Genomic DNA, 17,831 nt, shown 5'->3' on the forward strand with positions numbered 1-17,831 from the left:
AGAGACTAGTTGCGCCATCCCTTTTTTGTACGTCGAACCCCCCTCCCCTAACCGATGCTAACCACTTCCCACAATCGAGATAATTTGGGGATCTGTGTCCTCTTCTGTGGCCAAAATATTTTATAGGGCAATAGCTTCACCTCGTGGACGCTTCTGTTATAGCACGGCAGTTCGACCCGTGTGCAGAAACGGTGCACAGAAAAGATTGCACGACTGAGAGTGAGACCCAAAATATTCCTTCGCAGGGTCGGTCCCACCATCATCATCTGGTCACGTTGACGGAACGATATGTCAGTTTGATGCTGGAAACGACAAATTAAATGGATTTCAGTGATCGGTCCTACCACCCTCCTCAGCACGAGAAACATCTGTTTTGCATCTAATGAGCACGATTTTATTATTTATATCACCGTCTGGTTCTGCTTGTGCCGTCCCCCTCCCACCCATTCAGATCCACAACCTCTCGCACCCTGTATCCATAACCGTGTGAGTTTACTTTGGTGGGATGTGGATGGGGATGCTCTCAATGTTGGCGGTACGTGAATGGGGTGCTCAGTTGACAGTCCAGTTGCTATAACAGGTGTTTTATTGGATTAATATTTGGGTTTTATGGAACTCAGGGAAGAAGGTGAATTCCTTCCTTGTTTTCTCATCCAGACTGTTGTCAAAAGAGAAGTGTGACATGTCGTGCCATGGTTCTCAAAACAGTATGGGCATTAAATCTCAGTAGGCTTTGGCGGTACAATGCTATATGAGATGCATCTTTAAAACTTCAATATATGCCGAGCAAGATTGAGATATCCTTCAGCAAATGCTAGATTTGTTTCCATACTTATGCGAGTGCCGGTCAATAAGTAACCTTAAAATATTTTTCACAAATTGTTTACTGCATGTACGTGTGTAACAACTGTGTGATTTTTCAACATAATCTCCATTGCGTTGAATGCATTTTTCCAGCACTTTACTAAGGCCTAGAATCCTCGAGAAAAAAAAAATATATTTTGGCTGCTTGTGTCGGCATTCGTGCACCGCCTCTTGGACCACTTCATCGGATCAGAAAGTGGTTCCACCAAGCGCCTCTTTAAGTGACCCAAAGATGTGGTAATCCGTAGGGGCGATGTTTGATGAGTAGGGTGGATGAGGAAGACACTCAAAATGCATGTCCAGCGATAGTTGCAGCTGTAGCGCGGGCAGCATGGGGCCGAGCATTGTCATGCTGCAGCAAAACACCACGGTTGTGAGTCATACACGACGTTTTGATCTGATTGCTGGTTTCAGTTAATTTTTATGGAGGTTGCAGTATGATACACTGGTGACTGTGGTCCCTCTGGGCATGTAATGCTCTGCAAGTGGGCCTCGGCTATTCCAGAAGAGCGTCAGCATCACTTTTCCAGCGGACGGCTGTGTTCAGAATTTTTTGAGCTTTGGTGAAGTTGAATGCCGCCACTTTGCTTGCCCTCTTCGTTTCTGGCTGAAAGTAGTGGACCCAGCTTTCACTGGGATTCACATCCTCACTTCCCAAGAAACGGTTGACAGAACGTTGCTCCTCCCTGGTGCATGCTCCTAAGGGAGCCGCCATCTTGGAACTGCTCGACTGACGTCATACGCTCAATGTTGCCAGATCTAAAACAGGAAAAAACATGACTCTTACTTATTGATATAACATATGTCGTCTACAACTACACACATGACATTCTCAAATTAATATCACCATTTTAAGATTACTTATTGACTGGCCCCACATACCAAAATGTGCAGCACATGCCATAACATACCGTAACATCCCTGCCTCCATGGACTTGGCTATGAACTGAAAACAATGGTGTCAAATGGGTCATCATGAGGTGTGCTCCAAATCTCACGGTGTGACCTCCCAACATAAATTGTTCAAACCTCAACTCATAGAAGTTGTGGCGTGCATGCCCCCGAATAGTCGAAGGCCTTGCTAGTTATGCCCCCCAATCAGACCTGTCGAAGAGTTCATTTTCTGGTGTTCAAAAGGAACTTGTTGGAACAACACACCCTCTGTGAGCAATCAGAGGAAATGTCATTGGACCATCATTGGCTCATCTCTGTTGCATTGGCAATTTCAGCAAAATAATCTTGACAGTGAGGTGGATGTTGTGTGTGTAAAGACCGTTTAGTTCCTGTTGTGATGTAAGTGTTGAGGATCTTCTGAGGTCACTTCTTTTCTTTTCAAAGAAAATACAAAGTAGAGGCTTGTGGAGGAGCGAGAACATAGAATGTATCAGGATGTAACAGAACAAAAGGAGCAGTAGAGAGAGGGGGGGACATGCCAAAAGCAGGGATGAAGGACAAAATAGAGGGAGACTTGAACAAAAAAGGGATGTGGACAAGGGAAGGCCACAGGGGATGGACAATATGGATACAGAAGAAAACTCTCAGGAAGGAAAAACAGGAAATCTGGAGTGAGGTGGGCTGGGGGAGGGTTACTGGAGGTTGGAAAAAACATCATACTTATTGATGGGGTATGATCTGAGATGGTGGTGAACAGCTGTCTTGAAGATCTGGAGGAAAGAATGAGATTGAAGAGAATGTGGAAGTTGGTTCCACTGGCAGGTAAAAAGAGGAACAAATGAGTGGAAATGTGCAGAGATTCTGGATTTTGGGAGTTTCACCAGAAGGGGGATGCTGATGTACCATATGAGCTCTGCAGAAACCTGTGGGGCAGGGGGACAAAGCACGAAAAGAACATCGGGTGCAAGACCAGAAAGGAGACAGCAGAAGACAGAGAGACCGCTGACCTGTCTGCGATGCGAAAGTGATAGGTCCATAGACTCAGCCTCATCGTGGAAGATTCCAATGATCTTGAGGGATTTGGTTTCCATGGCATCAAGCTGAGCAAGGTGTGAGGCAGGGGCACCAGCCCAGAGGGGAGAGCAGTATTCCATAATGCTGCTGATTACGGCCTTGTAGGTGTATATGAGTTCAGGTGTGCCAAGGAAGGACTTTGTATGACAGCGGAAGCCCAGTCGCCTGGCTTTGGAGACCAACTTTGAAATATGGCTTCTTCAAGAATGATCATGGCTGATAGTGAGACCCAGGAGTCTGAGTGTCAACTTCTTCAAGAGGATTTGTAAGAAAGTAGATGGGAGTGTTCGCCAGATGGTGTTTTTGGAGATTGTGAGAGTGTGAGATTTGTTCGTTTTGAATGACATATTTCAAGTGCTTCACAAGCTCGTGATTTTCGCCAACTTTCCATAATCAGATTTTCGCAGCAATGGCATTCTCCTTGGCAAAATTGGTGATAATTTTGGCCACAATTCATGAGATCTCTGGTGATTTGCAGTGAGCTCTGAGCTCACTTTTAACGGTCCATATGCGAGCTGATGTGTAAAATTCGGCCAGGTCTATTCACCAATGGGGCTGAACAACGTCAATGACAGGGCTGCCGTTACATCAGCGAATTATTGCTTAACCAACCAGTGTTATCTTCTTTTGCAGAAATGATCCTTGGCATTGCTTGTGCCTACGCGGAGGAATCGAAACATGACAGGTAGCTCAACAACCCCTCCAAAGGACTGTTCAACAACCCTACCATTTACCAAGCACTCGGAGCACCATACCCAAAGGTCATGATATCAGGCACAGCACAGACTTTTCATATTCAGAGGTGAGCACGGGAAAACAGCTTTATGTTCGCGTCGGGTTACGGATTCAAGGAACCTCATCTCACGATAAAGGAATAGTTGCTTCTTTGGTCGTTTTGGGGATCAATTGGTGCTTGTGATGTTGATGCTGAAAGTAATATGAGAGCTGATCAGTATATCCATGCCTGTAAGCAGATTTCAGTTAAATGTGATTACCCCACACGCATGAAGTAAAAAGCGGGGTTAAACAATTGGTTGACTTTCACTGTCTGTCTGTCAAACATAGACTGACTGACATCTGTGACGTCAGTCCATGTTCTAGGAACTACTTCATTTCAGTTGAATACTATAATGTAAGACCTGTCACTTCGCTGACGAGAATACAAATCTTTGCGTAATTGGTAAAAAAAAAAGACTTGTTAATGGGGAAAAACATTAGGCGGCGTCTATACAGGGTGGGCCATTTATATCTGACACATTTGCAATCTTTCTAGCCGGAAGCAGTCTTGGCATAACTAATTATTGTTTTCTTTGTTTTACAGATAATACTTTAAAGTTTTTCATGATGAAGTACTTTAAATGCAATGAGCATTTTGTATTTATTTAATTTTTTTAATGCAGTGAGCATGCCAATTTCACAAACAAGGTCATCATGACAGATGAGGCACACTTTGATTTGGCAGATTTAACTCCACCACATTTCTTCCTCTGGGGATTTCTGAAGGGCAAAGTTTATATGGAACATCCAACATCGATCGATGAATTGAAGGCAAACATCACTGAAACCATCCACTCTATTGATCAAGAGATATTGCTTGCGGTAATGAACAATATGAGGATCCGCTGTAGTGAATGCACGAATTCGAAAGGGGCCCAATTGTCCAATGTAATTTTTAAGAAATAAAGAATCAAAATTGATTTTAAAAACTTATAGTATGTGTCTATGCTGTATATAAATTTTATTTTATTTGGTTTAGAAACAAAAAAGTTACAAGGATAATAAAACCATTTGATATAAATGCCCCACCCTGTTTCAGGGCCGAGCTATAAACTCAGGGAACGAGTAGTGGGACAGTGTTAATGGGATATTCATCATCGCCTTTTTATATGCTGAATAATACACAACACACAAAGAGGAATATCAAAATACAAAAAAAAATTGTCACCCTTCCTCTCCTCCCCTCTCTTCTTTCTTTTGAACAAACTGTCTGGGGTACATATTAGGCACGGACCATGCCAGGAAACAAACTCTCCTCATGCGTGTCTGTGCAGCACATTATATGCTGTTTGTACGTATATGTGTATATGCATCTATTTCAATGTTGCGTTGTGTCAGGGTACCGTTAGTGCTTGATTGATGGTATCCCCTATGGGACAATTGTTGACCGATGGATGCAGGCATGCCGAGACTGAGCTGCTTTTATACATTCGATTATGTTATAAACACTGTACAACATGCATTTTAGCAGTACTCTTGCTCTTAAACTGGCAAATTGCACGGAATCTCATCCCGATTGCACATGCGCAGAGGATTAAGGTGATTTTTTTTAGTCTACCTGCCTGTCTGGTAGTTAAACAAAATTGAAAATCATTACAAACAGGAAACTTACTGTTATTAGGGTTGTCATAAAGGACACAAACAACAGGCAAGAAAAACTAATTTTACATGTTAAATAAGGTGGTGTGAAAGATGGTGCATCAACGGCGGTAAACCTCCGAAATGTTTTTGTTTTTTTAAAAACAATCTTTAAAATCTTTATTTTATTTCAATTGAATTGTATACTTGAACACTGTAGAGCACAAATCGCCTTCTTGGCACTTCCCAAAACCTTCCATTTAGCAGTACTTGGGACAAAATATTTACGCTTTGTCATGCCCCAAGGGCAGAGTAACTGTGATATCACCGAGATTCAACATTCAGACAAATATGGTGGCACTTAGCACTTTCTTTCGTGTGAAACACAAAGCAACAGTTGAAAATATCCTTCCCATGTCCTTTTTCTCAAGACTGTGTGGGGTAAGGTGTTCTATGACCTTCAGTTTTTCAGGTAAAGGGTTAAAAACGTAAAATCTCATCCACATATTACATACGCTAAAAGGAAAGGAGAAGTAAATTGAGTGATGAATCAAATATATAAAGCTCATTCTAACCACTGACTCACTGACTCGCTGATATTCATGTTCAGTACCTTCCGGGTAACTTAGAAAGCTGAAATTTTGCGTGCCGATGGACATAAAAGCCTAGACACTGGGGGAAAAGTACAGAACCATTGGGAAGCATCCGTAAATGAAAATATAAATAAATAAAAATAAATAAATGAAAAAATTAATGCAGGTAAGTGACCCGAGACAATGGGGAAACAGTAATTTTGTGTGCTGATGGATATCGAAGCCAATGTACCGGGAAAAATCGCACAACTTTTGAAAAGCATCCGTAAAGGAAAATATAAATAAATGAAAATAAATTAATGCAGGTGAGCAACCAGAGACAATGGGGAAGCATGGTAATTTTGCGTGTCGATGGACATCAAAGCCGATACACCATGAAAAATCACAGAACCATCGGAAAGCATCTGCAAATGAAAATGAAAACATAAGTAAATTTAAAAAAAAGGAAAAGTAAATGGAAAAAACAAATGCAGGTGAGCGACCTGAGACCATGGGGAAACAAGGTTCATTTTTGCTTCCAATGTATAAGCATACCTCGCTAGTAGTAATATATAATGAAGGAAAGAGAGGAAAGCATGGGGGAGGGGTGGAGGTAGAGACCGAGAAAGGAAAAGGAGGTTGGTAGGAGAAAGAGGGGTAAGAGTGCATGAGCTTTTTGAAGGGGGAAGGTGGTCAAAAAGCTCAAATGAGCTAAGATCCTCATCCTCTTAATGATGACGTCATAAAAACGAATATGATGTCATTGTGATGTATCAGGTTTGCGATAAATTAACTGTGCTAATGCCCGGCTTGATTCACGCAAACAAAATTCAAAAAGCTTGCCTCCTTTCGGAGATAATGGTATAGGCGATTTCCATTAGCGAAGATATTTTGACGTCATAATTTTTTTTCTAGGAGGAATTTTCAAAATCGAAGATGGTTACTCTCTGCGCAGGGTATTTTCACATATATACGACAAGTTTCAGGAAGTTTCGATGAAAACTGTAGGCTGTGAAACAAAAAAGTCCACAAGAACAACAACGTGAGTAAGACTTAGAGATCCTCCACGAGGATCTAAAAATCCACTCTTTTTTTTTTAAGTATACAAGTTTTCAGTATATCGCCAAAAAAATGTAGACCTAAAAAACAGTTGCACTTTCTGATCAGCAACCCGCCAACCCTTCCCCATGTCCACTCCATTACAATCTCCATCACCATTACAAATCAAAACAGTTGCATTCCTGAATTTATCCAGTTAATTTAATCGACAGCTGTTTGTGGGATCCTCAGACCTATTCTCATTAGATTGTGAGATTTGAGCTTCATTCAACATGATCACCATCGAACAACCTCTGTAACCTACTCGCGCCCTCATCTCAGAGGCAAGGTTGTAGTCGGAGATCATCAGCCGGCACTTGAATGCTTTGTAGTTACGAAAGCCTAAACCCCCTTTTCTATACGAGAAATTTACTGAAAAATAGAGCAAAGTAAATACAGCTGGATGCTATACATACTCATTACCATCCGGTTATATGAGTCCTTCATGGAAAAGACAACAAAGATAACCCACAAGTCTCCTTTATCCCTAATCTACAAACTAACTGTCTCGATTCGTTAAAAGGCAAAATGAGAACATGGAGATAATTTTCACCAATCGCCAGATTCTCCCATGAGATCCAAACGTGGACTTATTGCATCATACCCGGAGTACGTTTCTTGATGTTTGAAATGTGGAATCATCGCATGGGGACTTAGGCAAATAGCGGGCTACTTGTGGGGTACAGAGGGTGGAGGTGATCCCTGGAGACCTCATTGAGTTGAGAAGTGGATTAGCACGAGAACTTGTAGGCTTTACGCTTGTGGCGTTGGAGAGCATAAGCAAAATCCCGTGCACTCAGCCCTCATGACTCCCACAACGGCTGGCATGACGTGATGTAGAGTGCCAAGGTATACAATGGCTGATCAGTAAGTCCGTGGCCTTGCATCGAGTGGAATAATTGTTGGCTTGATCTGTCGCTTTTTCATTTGAACCCCTGACTCATGATGTTTATAATACCAGATTCCATATGTGTTTGTCCATTGTCTGCTAATTTTTTTTGTACAAAAAGTCGAGGCTCATGGAGGAGCTGGAACATTGAATGGATCAGGACTAACAAACAAAAGGAACAGCAGAAAGAGGGGAGGAAAACACACCAACAGCAGGGTTGAGAAACAAAATAGAGGGGAACTTGGACAAATAAAGGATGTGGGGAAGAGTGAGGGGAAGGAGAGGCAATGTGGATGGAGAAACAAACTCTCATGAAGGAAAGACTGAAAATTTAGAAAAAATGTGGGCATGAGGAGGGTTAATGGAAGTCGAAAGGATCAAGATTTTGGGTGGCAGATGCGATGGTGGTGAACAAGATGATCTGAGATGGTGGTGAACAGATGAGTTAAAGACCCGGAGGAAAGATTCGGATTGAAGAGAATGTGGAAGTTGTTACAACAGGCGGGAGAAAAGAGGAAAAAATGATTGGAGGTGAGCGGTGATTCTGGATTTTGGGAGTTTCACCAGAAGGGGGTTGATGTTGGATCATGTGCACCTTGCACAAACCTATGGGGAGGGGTGCAAAGCACAGAAAGAGCAGAGGGTGCAAGACGAGAAACGAGGCGGTAGAAGACAAAGAGACCACCGACCTGTCTGCGATGTGAAAGAGGTAGCTTCATCGTGGGAGATTTCAATGATCTTGAAGACCTGAGTTTCTACGACATCAAGCTAAGCAAGGTGTGTGGCAGGGCACCAGAGGGGAGAGCAGTATTTCATCAAGCTACGGATGAAAGCCTTGTATGTGGATAAGAGTTCAAGTGTGCCAAGGAAGGACTTCGTACGATGGAGGATGCCCAGTCGGCGACTGGCTTTGCGGGCCAACTTAGAAATGTGATTTGCCCAAGAAAGATCATCGCTGAGAGTCAGACCCAAAAGTTTTAGTGACTGAACTCCTTCGAAAGAGTTGTTTAGAAAGTAGATGGGAGGGTTTGCAGACGGTCCAGAGAGAGAGAGAGTGAGAGTGAGAGAGAGAGAGAGAGAGAGAGAGAGAGAGAGAGAGAGACAGAGAGAGAGAGAGAGAGAGAGAGAGAGAGAGAGAGAGAGAGAGAGAGAGAGAGAGAGAGAGAGAGAGAGAGAGGAAGAAGAAGAAGGAAAAAAAAAAGAGAGAGAAAAAGATACATTCCAGATTTCCATAGGCAGAGAGTTTGGAGAGCAATGCGGAAAGCCAGACTGTATCAAAAGTTTGAGATATGTATCGAAAGATGTTCCTGATCTCAAGTCTGACATTGAGGGCCTCCCTCCAATGTTTGAAGAGTAGAAGCAGCATGTCAAAGATAGAGTGACCAGGTTTTAATCGGAAGTGATGATCAGGGGTGAGGGCATTAGAGAAAAGGAAGGATTTTATGTCAACTGTGATGATGGATTCCATGACCTTGCTGATGATTGCAAGTAAGCTGATAAGTCTGTAGTTAAGGGGTTCAGTTTTTGCACCATTTTATGTAATGCGGTGATGTTGACGGATTTTCAAGCAGATGAAAGATGACGTAGTGCAAATGATAAGGTGAAAAAGCAGAAATAGGATTGCAAGGGCAGCAGAGCAGGTTTTTAGGATATGTGAGCTGATGCCATCCGGTCCAGGTCCATAATCAGAGTCGAGCGTTGCAGGAAAGTCGAGGAGCAGTTTGTTACGACAGGGAAGGATAGATGCAGAGAGCAATGGGTTGGGAACATAATATTTGGAAGCAAACACATAATTGAGGCATTCAACCTTCTTAAGAGCAGAGTCGTCTGTGGTGCTGCTTAAAGTGAGGGAAGGAATAGAGGGGGAGCATAATCCAGTGCCAGACTTAACAACGTGCCACCAGGATTTAAAGGAGGGAGACAAGTTTGAAAGTTCATTCTTGAGGTTGGACAGATGCTGTTTTCTGGCTCTCCTGAGAGTGGACACACACACTTGTTGCAGACTCTTTGGAATGCACTGAGTTTTCCTTCCAACGCATGAGCCTTCCAGGAAGAGAAGGCAAGTTGTTTCAGAGCAACTACCTCACTGCAGGATTCGGTGTATCATGGGTGGGAAAAAGGGAAGGATAACTGAAGACGAGATGGGATGAATCTGTGCGTAAGCGAGAGCAAGTTTCTGTGGAAGAATTCCCTGCCTGTTTTAATATTAGGGGCAGTAGATATGGGATACCAGTCCTGAAGAGAGATGGCTGCTTGCAGTCCCTGCCAATCATACTGAGTGAAATGTCAGACTTGCCGGCATTGAGGCTGCTCTCTGAGAATGGCCAGAGAGATGCTGACTTTCACAAGCATATGATCTGATGAACCAATAGAGCAGAGGAAGAGTAGGAGACATTTGCAGGAAAGTTTTTCATCACCAAGTCCAGAAGGAAGGATTTGACATTGGGAGAAATCCGAGTCAGAAAGTTTATGCCCTAGTAATTCATATAAATGTACATTGACGTCTTCTAATGTCTTTGGCCTGCATGTGATGCATGTATGCAAGTTCCTCCATGAGCCGAAGATCAATGCAAATTAAAACTAGAACGGCATTCGGTAGATCGCATTCCTCCGCCAGCCTGAACAGTTTACGTGTTGTTTCCCACCGATAGGTTGGGATCTGCACCTGGACCTGAACCAAAATCGAATTAGCTTGTTCTTGTCACCTACCCAAATCATCCACCAAGTTTTGTCATAACCCATCCACAACTTTTGGAAATATCAATTTATCATGCTATATATCGTTTTTTGGCCCGAACGCTCAACGTTGAAGAATCACTTAAAAAATTATCGCGGTTCTCGGATCCGGATCCAGATTCGGATCTTCACCAAAATCGAGTCAATTTGTCCGTATCACACACCCAACCTGTCCACCAAATTTCATCTGAAGCAGTCCATAACTTTTTTGAGATATCCTGTTCATAAACAGACAAGCAAAGAGGTGGACAGAGGTAAAAACATGACCTCTGTCCACCTTCGGTGGTGGAGGTAATTAAAGGGGGATGATTGAGCATGTAAAATTGCTTTTAAAAGACTAGACACATAAATCATTTTAAAGTTGGAGAAAAATGTTTCGTTGATTTCCTTATTGATTGATATTATCCCATGCTATGGAATTACTGATTGGGGATCGGACATCGAGGATGGATTCAGAGAAACGGTCTGAGATCAAACGCAGCCCACCACTACTACTACTTCTCGAACAACCCCAATGATTCCCATCTTCTTGTGGGGTTGGCTGAGGAAGGATTTTGGCCCACATCTTTCAAGCATGGCTGGTTGTTTGGCCAAATGATCAACCCACGGTGATGTGGACAGGAATTGGACATTTGTTCATCCAACTCCCTGCCTGCAAATCACTAATCTGACAGTTTATAGTCCAATCGGGTATTGAACCCAGACGAGACAGCTCAAAGTTATAAATGTGCTAACTCTGCACCATCTATCACTACAATTTTACATTATCAAACTTTTGTCGTTTCATTTCCCGTCAAGTTACATTTGTTTGTACCTTAAACAATCAGAAACCAACCATTTATTCAATAAAACATATATTGTATTGTCGTGTCCAGGGGGTTTAACCCCTACCTGGACGGATAGCCAAGCTTCTTCCTTGGAGGCCGACAGCCGAGACGTTTGGAGAGTCGTGCGCGTGCGCGGGAAAACAGTTAAGCACTATACCAGGACAGCACAAAGGGGTTTATACTCGAACCCCACGACAAATACACTTAAACTGAACACATTTAATGAAAATAGACAAATATTTACAAAGGACAATAATTATCAATGTAATAATTATAAATATGCGAAGTAAATTCAACTCGAAGTCGAGGCGCCTCTACACACAGACTTGAATACAGACAAAGGGAAACAAAATAAAAGAATACCCCTCCTTTTATTCTTGGGCTTAGCTTGGCCGAGAGATGGTTTTTGTGGAACTTGGAATCGGGGCGCTTCTATTTGCACGTGTAGACGCATGCAAAATGGTGCCAAACCGCTATCTCGCAGCTGGAACAAACGTACATCACGCAATTTGTGAGCTGTATTCAACACCAAGGCTCAGAGACCCCGTGAAGCTGCTTCGTGCGTCGATCATCCTCACCGAACCGCTTTTTGACATACACGAGGCTCGTGATCCGTTCCTCATGACCCAACAAAGAGCCAAAGGCCAGCATCTTGCTTCACTACACGAGCCAAATCGCTTCGACACGAATACAAGAATTGTGCCGTCTTCTACATGCATCGAAGGAAAGGCAGCCGTAAAGCCCTGTTCTTAAAGGCCATCTACTAACTACGTTGTTTGTCGACCGCGTGCGTCCCTCCCCACTCAACCGTTCCTTCTCTGAACACTTCACTCTCCTTCTATTTGATCTGATGCCTCCCACACCCTCTTCCTCTACATGCGTCTCACGTCATGCCCATCAATAATCAGCCTCAGAGAGATGACTTCACCCGCCGTCACCCTTGGATGCGGGGCTTCTGTCTTATCGGCACGTTTGGCTCGTTTGTAAATGCATAAACGTAGGAATAGGTTGCAGAGGGGCAATCACATACTGGGAGAACTTATTCTTATTCCCTAGCTAATTAACACCGCACCACCCCCCGTGTGGTGACACATAACCCTTAAGCTCACAGTTTCCCTCCTTGATTACATCGAGATGTCTCCTTCATGTCCACGGACCAACCAACTCTATTCAATCCTAAATTTCCGATGAAATTCCTCCATCTACCCCCACAACCGTAACAGTATATATGCTGGCATGATAGACTAGAGGTACATATGCATACTCACCTCTGAGCTTTTAAGCCTGAGTTTGAATCTGGGCCCAACGTGGTATTTCAGAAGCAGAGCGAGGCCAATGTATGTGCCATCCCTCATATGGACATTAAACTGTATGTCCCATCTGCCAGCATGAGTTGGTGGATGTTAAATATGCCATGGCGTCCTTTGTGAAGAGTAGACGAGCCTTCGCTGGCACCCTAGCCTCACCAACTTGCAAGTTCCTTTCCTGACCACCACTGGGAAGGCAATGGCAAAGCACCCAGGATAATCCTTGCCCTGAGGCTGCTTTGGCTGTGCTGAATCTGCCAGAGCTCCATCTGACCGACCGACCATCTGTCCATGTACCTTTGTGTGCACGATATTTCAAAATCCATTGAACATTTAGCTTTCATATTGCAGGTAGCTATTCCTCGAGACATTATCCCAACCTGATTAGATCACGGCTGTGATCGGCCGAATTCTGTTGCCATGGCAACCATCTCAGTAACTTGGCTTGTGTATGCGATATTTCAAAAACTGTTCAAGATTTAGCTTTCATATTACACAAATCTATTTTTCATTTCACTCAAAAGGTAGGGGACCTAGAGCATAAGCTCCTTGTTTTTTAAATTTATTTTACAGCCGTGGGTCTATTCCGGTTGCCTGGTTCGAGTCCTGCGAGTCATGTCAAAATGATGGCAACCGCCAGCAAAGTCCACGGGGCCCGAGCAAGATTTTACACATTAAACTACTCGTGAAGCTGCAAAACTATCCTGGTGCTGTGCTGATAGACGCCTGTGCCTCTTTTCAATTCGGCTGAGCAAACCAATAGGTCATCGATGCGGTCGAAGCAGTTTGAATCACACCCAACTGCCCTGCAACCAGCATAAACCACCAAATGAAGCAGCCAGGACAAGCGGAATTGATCCTGAGACCAGTTATATTTAATAACAAGCAAATGGCATGGGGGAAGGAACCAAGAATGAAACGATAAGAACAAATAAATAATGCAACAATCCCCTTAACCCACTACTGAATACCCGCCCACGATACCAACCGATCGGAAGGAAATTTAGTCAGATTCCTTAATTATTTATCTAATCTAATCTGGCCACAAGAAATGGACATAGGGAAGTTCACAAGGCTGGAAGAGATGGTCATCAAATCCGGTAAAGCTGTGCAGGGGTTTTGGAGGCAGTTTCGTTCCAGAGAGAGAGAGAGAGAAAGACATGGCTTGTTTTCTCCTGCATGCTTTGATGCAGATTACTATCCCAGGGACAAGGAAAAACTCCTCTGCTCAAACCAGCACAAGGCTTGTGACAAAACAAGCATCCCCGGCGTGCAGTGCAGCATTCCGGCTTCGAACCATTCGCAAATGAAGCATCGCCTTAATGTCAGACCGCAGCGTCTGCCTCTTTATCACTTCTGGCACGTGCCATCCCCTCTCACCTGCCATTGGTCACGGATTGGCATGGTGGGCGGGGCGACTCCGCTGCAACGGCAGGACCACAAGCTCAATGGCTGCACCACGAGCTTCTTGAGGTGCATCAACTACCGTTTAACCACTGTTTGACAGCACTTGTTTATTTTCCCACCAGCCTCACACTGCAAGGATTAATGAGTGCTTTAAAAGAGAAACATTTAGATAGAAACATGGGATAGATACATTAAATAAATAGGGACAAAGGGGTTGATAATTCTCGACATTATGGAAGGTGGACATCATCTATCTCAACATAATAGTGATGCATATCTAATGTTACGTATAGTTATTTTACGCTTATCTAAAACATGTACAAAGAAATAACAAGAGTTATACCAAACTTCTGTTAGCCTTTGAAGCCCACCTATCAAATTCCAGTTTTTCCTTCCTGAGTTTCCTCCTGTATCCATCTTGTCCACCCCATGAATCCTTTCCTGCTCCCCATTGTGTGCACAACTCTGTTGTTGGTGCATGGTGCCCCCCCTCTACTCTTCCTTCTATCCTGTTATGTCCTGATCCGTTCAGTGTTCTTGCTCTTCCACGAGCTTCGACTATGCATCCAAAAAACCCCCAGCACCTCCTTACACGTCCTCATGTTAAACTGCATCTGCCAATGTTTACCCCAATCTATCAGATATCGAGGCTTTTCTGAATCACATTACCCCCGATCTGCCTTACCTCCAGGCTTACTGTCATCTGCAAATTTGTAAAGCGTGCTCCCAACCCCATTGTCCAAATTGTTGATGTAGATTATAAATAATAACGGTCCAAGAACCGATCCCTGGGGTACCCCACTACTTACTTACATCCTCCCAGCCAGATATCCTCCCTTTCACAGTCACTCCTTGCTTCCTGTCGCTAAGTCAGTTTCTAACCCAGTTTGCTGCTCTACCAGACACTACACAATCCGTCTCACCTTCAATACAGAGTGTGAACATCTCGAAACGTTCATTGTTTTTGGTCGCAGACCCAGTGGTGTAATGCTTAGAGCGTCTGCTCTGAATTTGGGAGGTTGGTGGTTTGAATCTGACCTTGAATGAAAGGTTACGTGCTGCTTCCTTGCTTCATGCTCAACATTCAAAAGTATAGAGCATGGATAAACAATCAGGATAGATATTTGGATGGACACATGGATGGGCGGATAGAGATTTGGATCGATGTATAGATTGATGGTTGGATGGACGGATGGTTGGATTGATCGGGACAGTGACATTGTGAAGAGTTACCATCTGCATCCATCTTGTTCACCCCGTGCGTCCTTTCCTTCCCCCAATTCCTCCCCACACCCGTTGTTTGTCCAAGTCTCCCTCTATCTTGTCATTCATTGGTTCCTCTTTTTTCCCTGCTCCCGGTTCTATCGGCTATTGCTGTCCCTCCCTTCTCTTTGGTGTTAGTTTTGGCCTGTTACATCCTGATCCGTTCAGTGTACTAGTGCGAGCTCTTCCATGAGCCTCGACAATGTATGCAAAAAACAAAATAATGATAATTTTTTTTTTAATTCCCTGAACAATAATGCTGTATAACCACGTTCGGTGGCCGTGGTGTAATGGTTAGAACGCCCGCTCTGAGTCTGGGAGGTTGGTCATTCAAAGCCAGCCGAGTCATACCAAAGACTTTACAAATGGTACATGCTGCTTCCTTGCTTGATGTTCATGATTTAAAAGGATAGAGCATGGAAAAAACAATGCTAGGAAGGCAATGGCAAACCACCCATTATATCCCTGACCAATAAACTGCATCAGCAGCACAAACACTTTGTTCAAAGTATGATACATCGAATCAAATTGTGTGTGTGTGTGTGTGTGTGTGTGTGTGTGTGTGTGTGTGTGTGTGTGTGTGTGTGTGTGTGTGTGTGTGTGTGTGTGTGTGTGTGTGTGTGTGTGTGTGTGTGTGTGTGTGTGTGTATGTATGTATTTCAGTATTAGGCATCATTTTGTTTCATTTCCTGTCAAGGTACACTTGTTTGTACCTTAAACAACATGAAGCACAGCCTTACATCACCTAATGCTTGGTTATTCCCTCCTTTCACAGGTGAGAGATGTGAGTGGGTCTTTGCTTTTTCATTTATATGTTGACTGCTTTTGATGTTTACACATGGTACGTTCATGGGTGCCTCAGTGGTACATGATTCTGTCTGCGATGTCGCTGATGATTCACTAACAAGCGATGAAACTGGTCCAGCAGATGTTGGGGTGTGCAGCATTGGATGCCCATCCATCGACTATTCGTGAACGTATATACATATATATATATATATATATATATATATATATATATATATATATATGTATGTATATATATATATATATATATATATATATATATATATATGTATATATATATATATGTGTATATATATATATATATATATATATATGTATATATATATATATATATATATATATATATATATATATATATATATATATATATATATGTATATATATATATATATGTATATATATATATATATATATATATATATATATATATATATATATATATATATATATATATATATATATATATAGGAACTTTGGGAAGAGTTTGAAACAGCAAAAGTGTTACATTGTGTAGCCTTTCAAGATTTTCACCCTTTTGTTGCCTTATTGCCGAGAATTAAATTGCATTACATCAGACTTTGTCCACCTTTACTTACACATCATAACCCACAACGTCCAAGGGGAAAAACAAATTCTACTAATTTCAGAAAATTACTTAAAAATACAAAACTCGAATGTCTTGGTTGGATAAGTGTCCACCCCCTTATAATAGCAATTGTAAATTCGCTCAGGTGTAACCAATCGCCTTCAAAGCACCCACCAAGTTAATTGTCCTCCACCTGTGTTGAATTGTCGTGATTCTGATTATTTCAGAATAAAATCAGGTGCTCCTGTAGGTTTCCTCTGCTGGGTAGTGTATTTCACAGCGATGATTCAACCATGAGCGCCAAGGAGCGTTCAAAAGACCTCCGGAATATAGTTGTGGAAAGGCACAGATCAGGGGATGGGTATAATAATATTTCAAGGGCCTTGAATATCCCTTGGAGCACAGTCAAGACAATCACTAAGAAGTGGAAGTCATATGGTTACCACCAAGACCCTGCTGAGATCAGGCCGTCCCTCCAGACTGGATGACCAAGCAAGGAGGAGACTGATCAAAGAGGCCCCCAAGAAGCCAATGGGACCTTTGAAAGAGCTACATGCCTTTATGTCAAAGACTGGTCACTGTGTGCATATGAATACATCCCAAGCACTCCACAAATCTGGCCTGTATGGTAGGGTGACAAAAAAGCCATTACTCAAAAAAGCCCACCTTGTATCCCATTTGAAGTCTGCAAAAAAACACTCTGGAGATTCTGAAGCCATGTGGCAAAAAGTTTTGTGGTCTGATAAAACCAAGATGGAACTTTTTGGCCTAAATGCAAAACATTACATTTGGCGCAATCCTAACACAGCACATCACCCAAAGAACACCATCACTACTGCGAAGCATGGTGGTGGCAGCATCATGTTACGGGGATGTTTCTCATCAACAGGGACTGGGCACTTGTCAGGAAACAAGGGAAAATGTGTGGACCAAAATACAGAAAAATCCTCGAGGAAAACCTGCTGCCCTCTGTAAGAAAGCTTAAATTGGGAACAGCAATTCACCTTTCAGCATGACACCAACCTCAAGCACACAGCCAAAGCTACATGGGAGTGGATAAGGTACAAAACGATAAATGTCCTTGAGTTGCCCAGTCAAAGACCCGACCTAAATCCAATTGAAAATCTGTGGCATGACTTGAAGATTGCTGTC

At 42.8% G+C, this 17,831-nt stretch overlaps 1 protein-coding gene across 1 annotated transcript in view; it reads left to right on the forward strand.

Annotated features, from left to right (window-relative positions):
- The first annotated feature begins 442 nt into the window (after window positions 1–442).
- Window positions 443–17,831, forward strand: part of LOC147008550 (platelet-derived growth factor receptor alpha-like) — a 125,295-nt gene continuing 107,906 nt past the window's right edge. Inside the window, exons 1-2 of the mRNA XM_085863962.1 lie at window positions 443–535; window positions 3,466–3,634. The gene's annotated coding sequence lies outside the window, so the exon portion shown is untranslated. The remainder of the gene's footprint in view (window positions 536–3,465; window positions 3,635–17,831) is intronic.

The sequence above is a fragment of the Eptatretus burgeri genome, chromosome 18, assembly GCF_056783735.1.
Source record: "Eptatretus burgeri isolate ZD-2024b chromosome 18, Ebu_testis_v1, whole genome shotgun sequence".
In the NCBI taxonomy this organism is placed as follows: domain Eukaryota; kingdom Metazoa; phylum Chordata; class Myxini; order Myxiniformes; family Myxinidae; genus Eptatretus; species Eptatretus burgeri.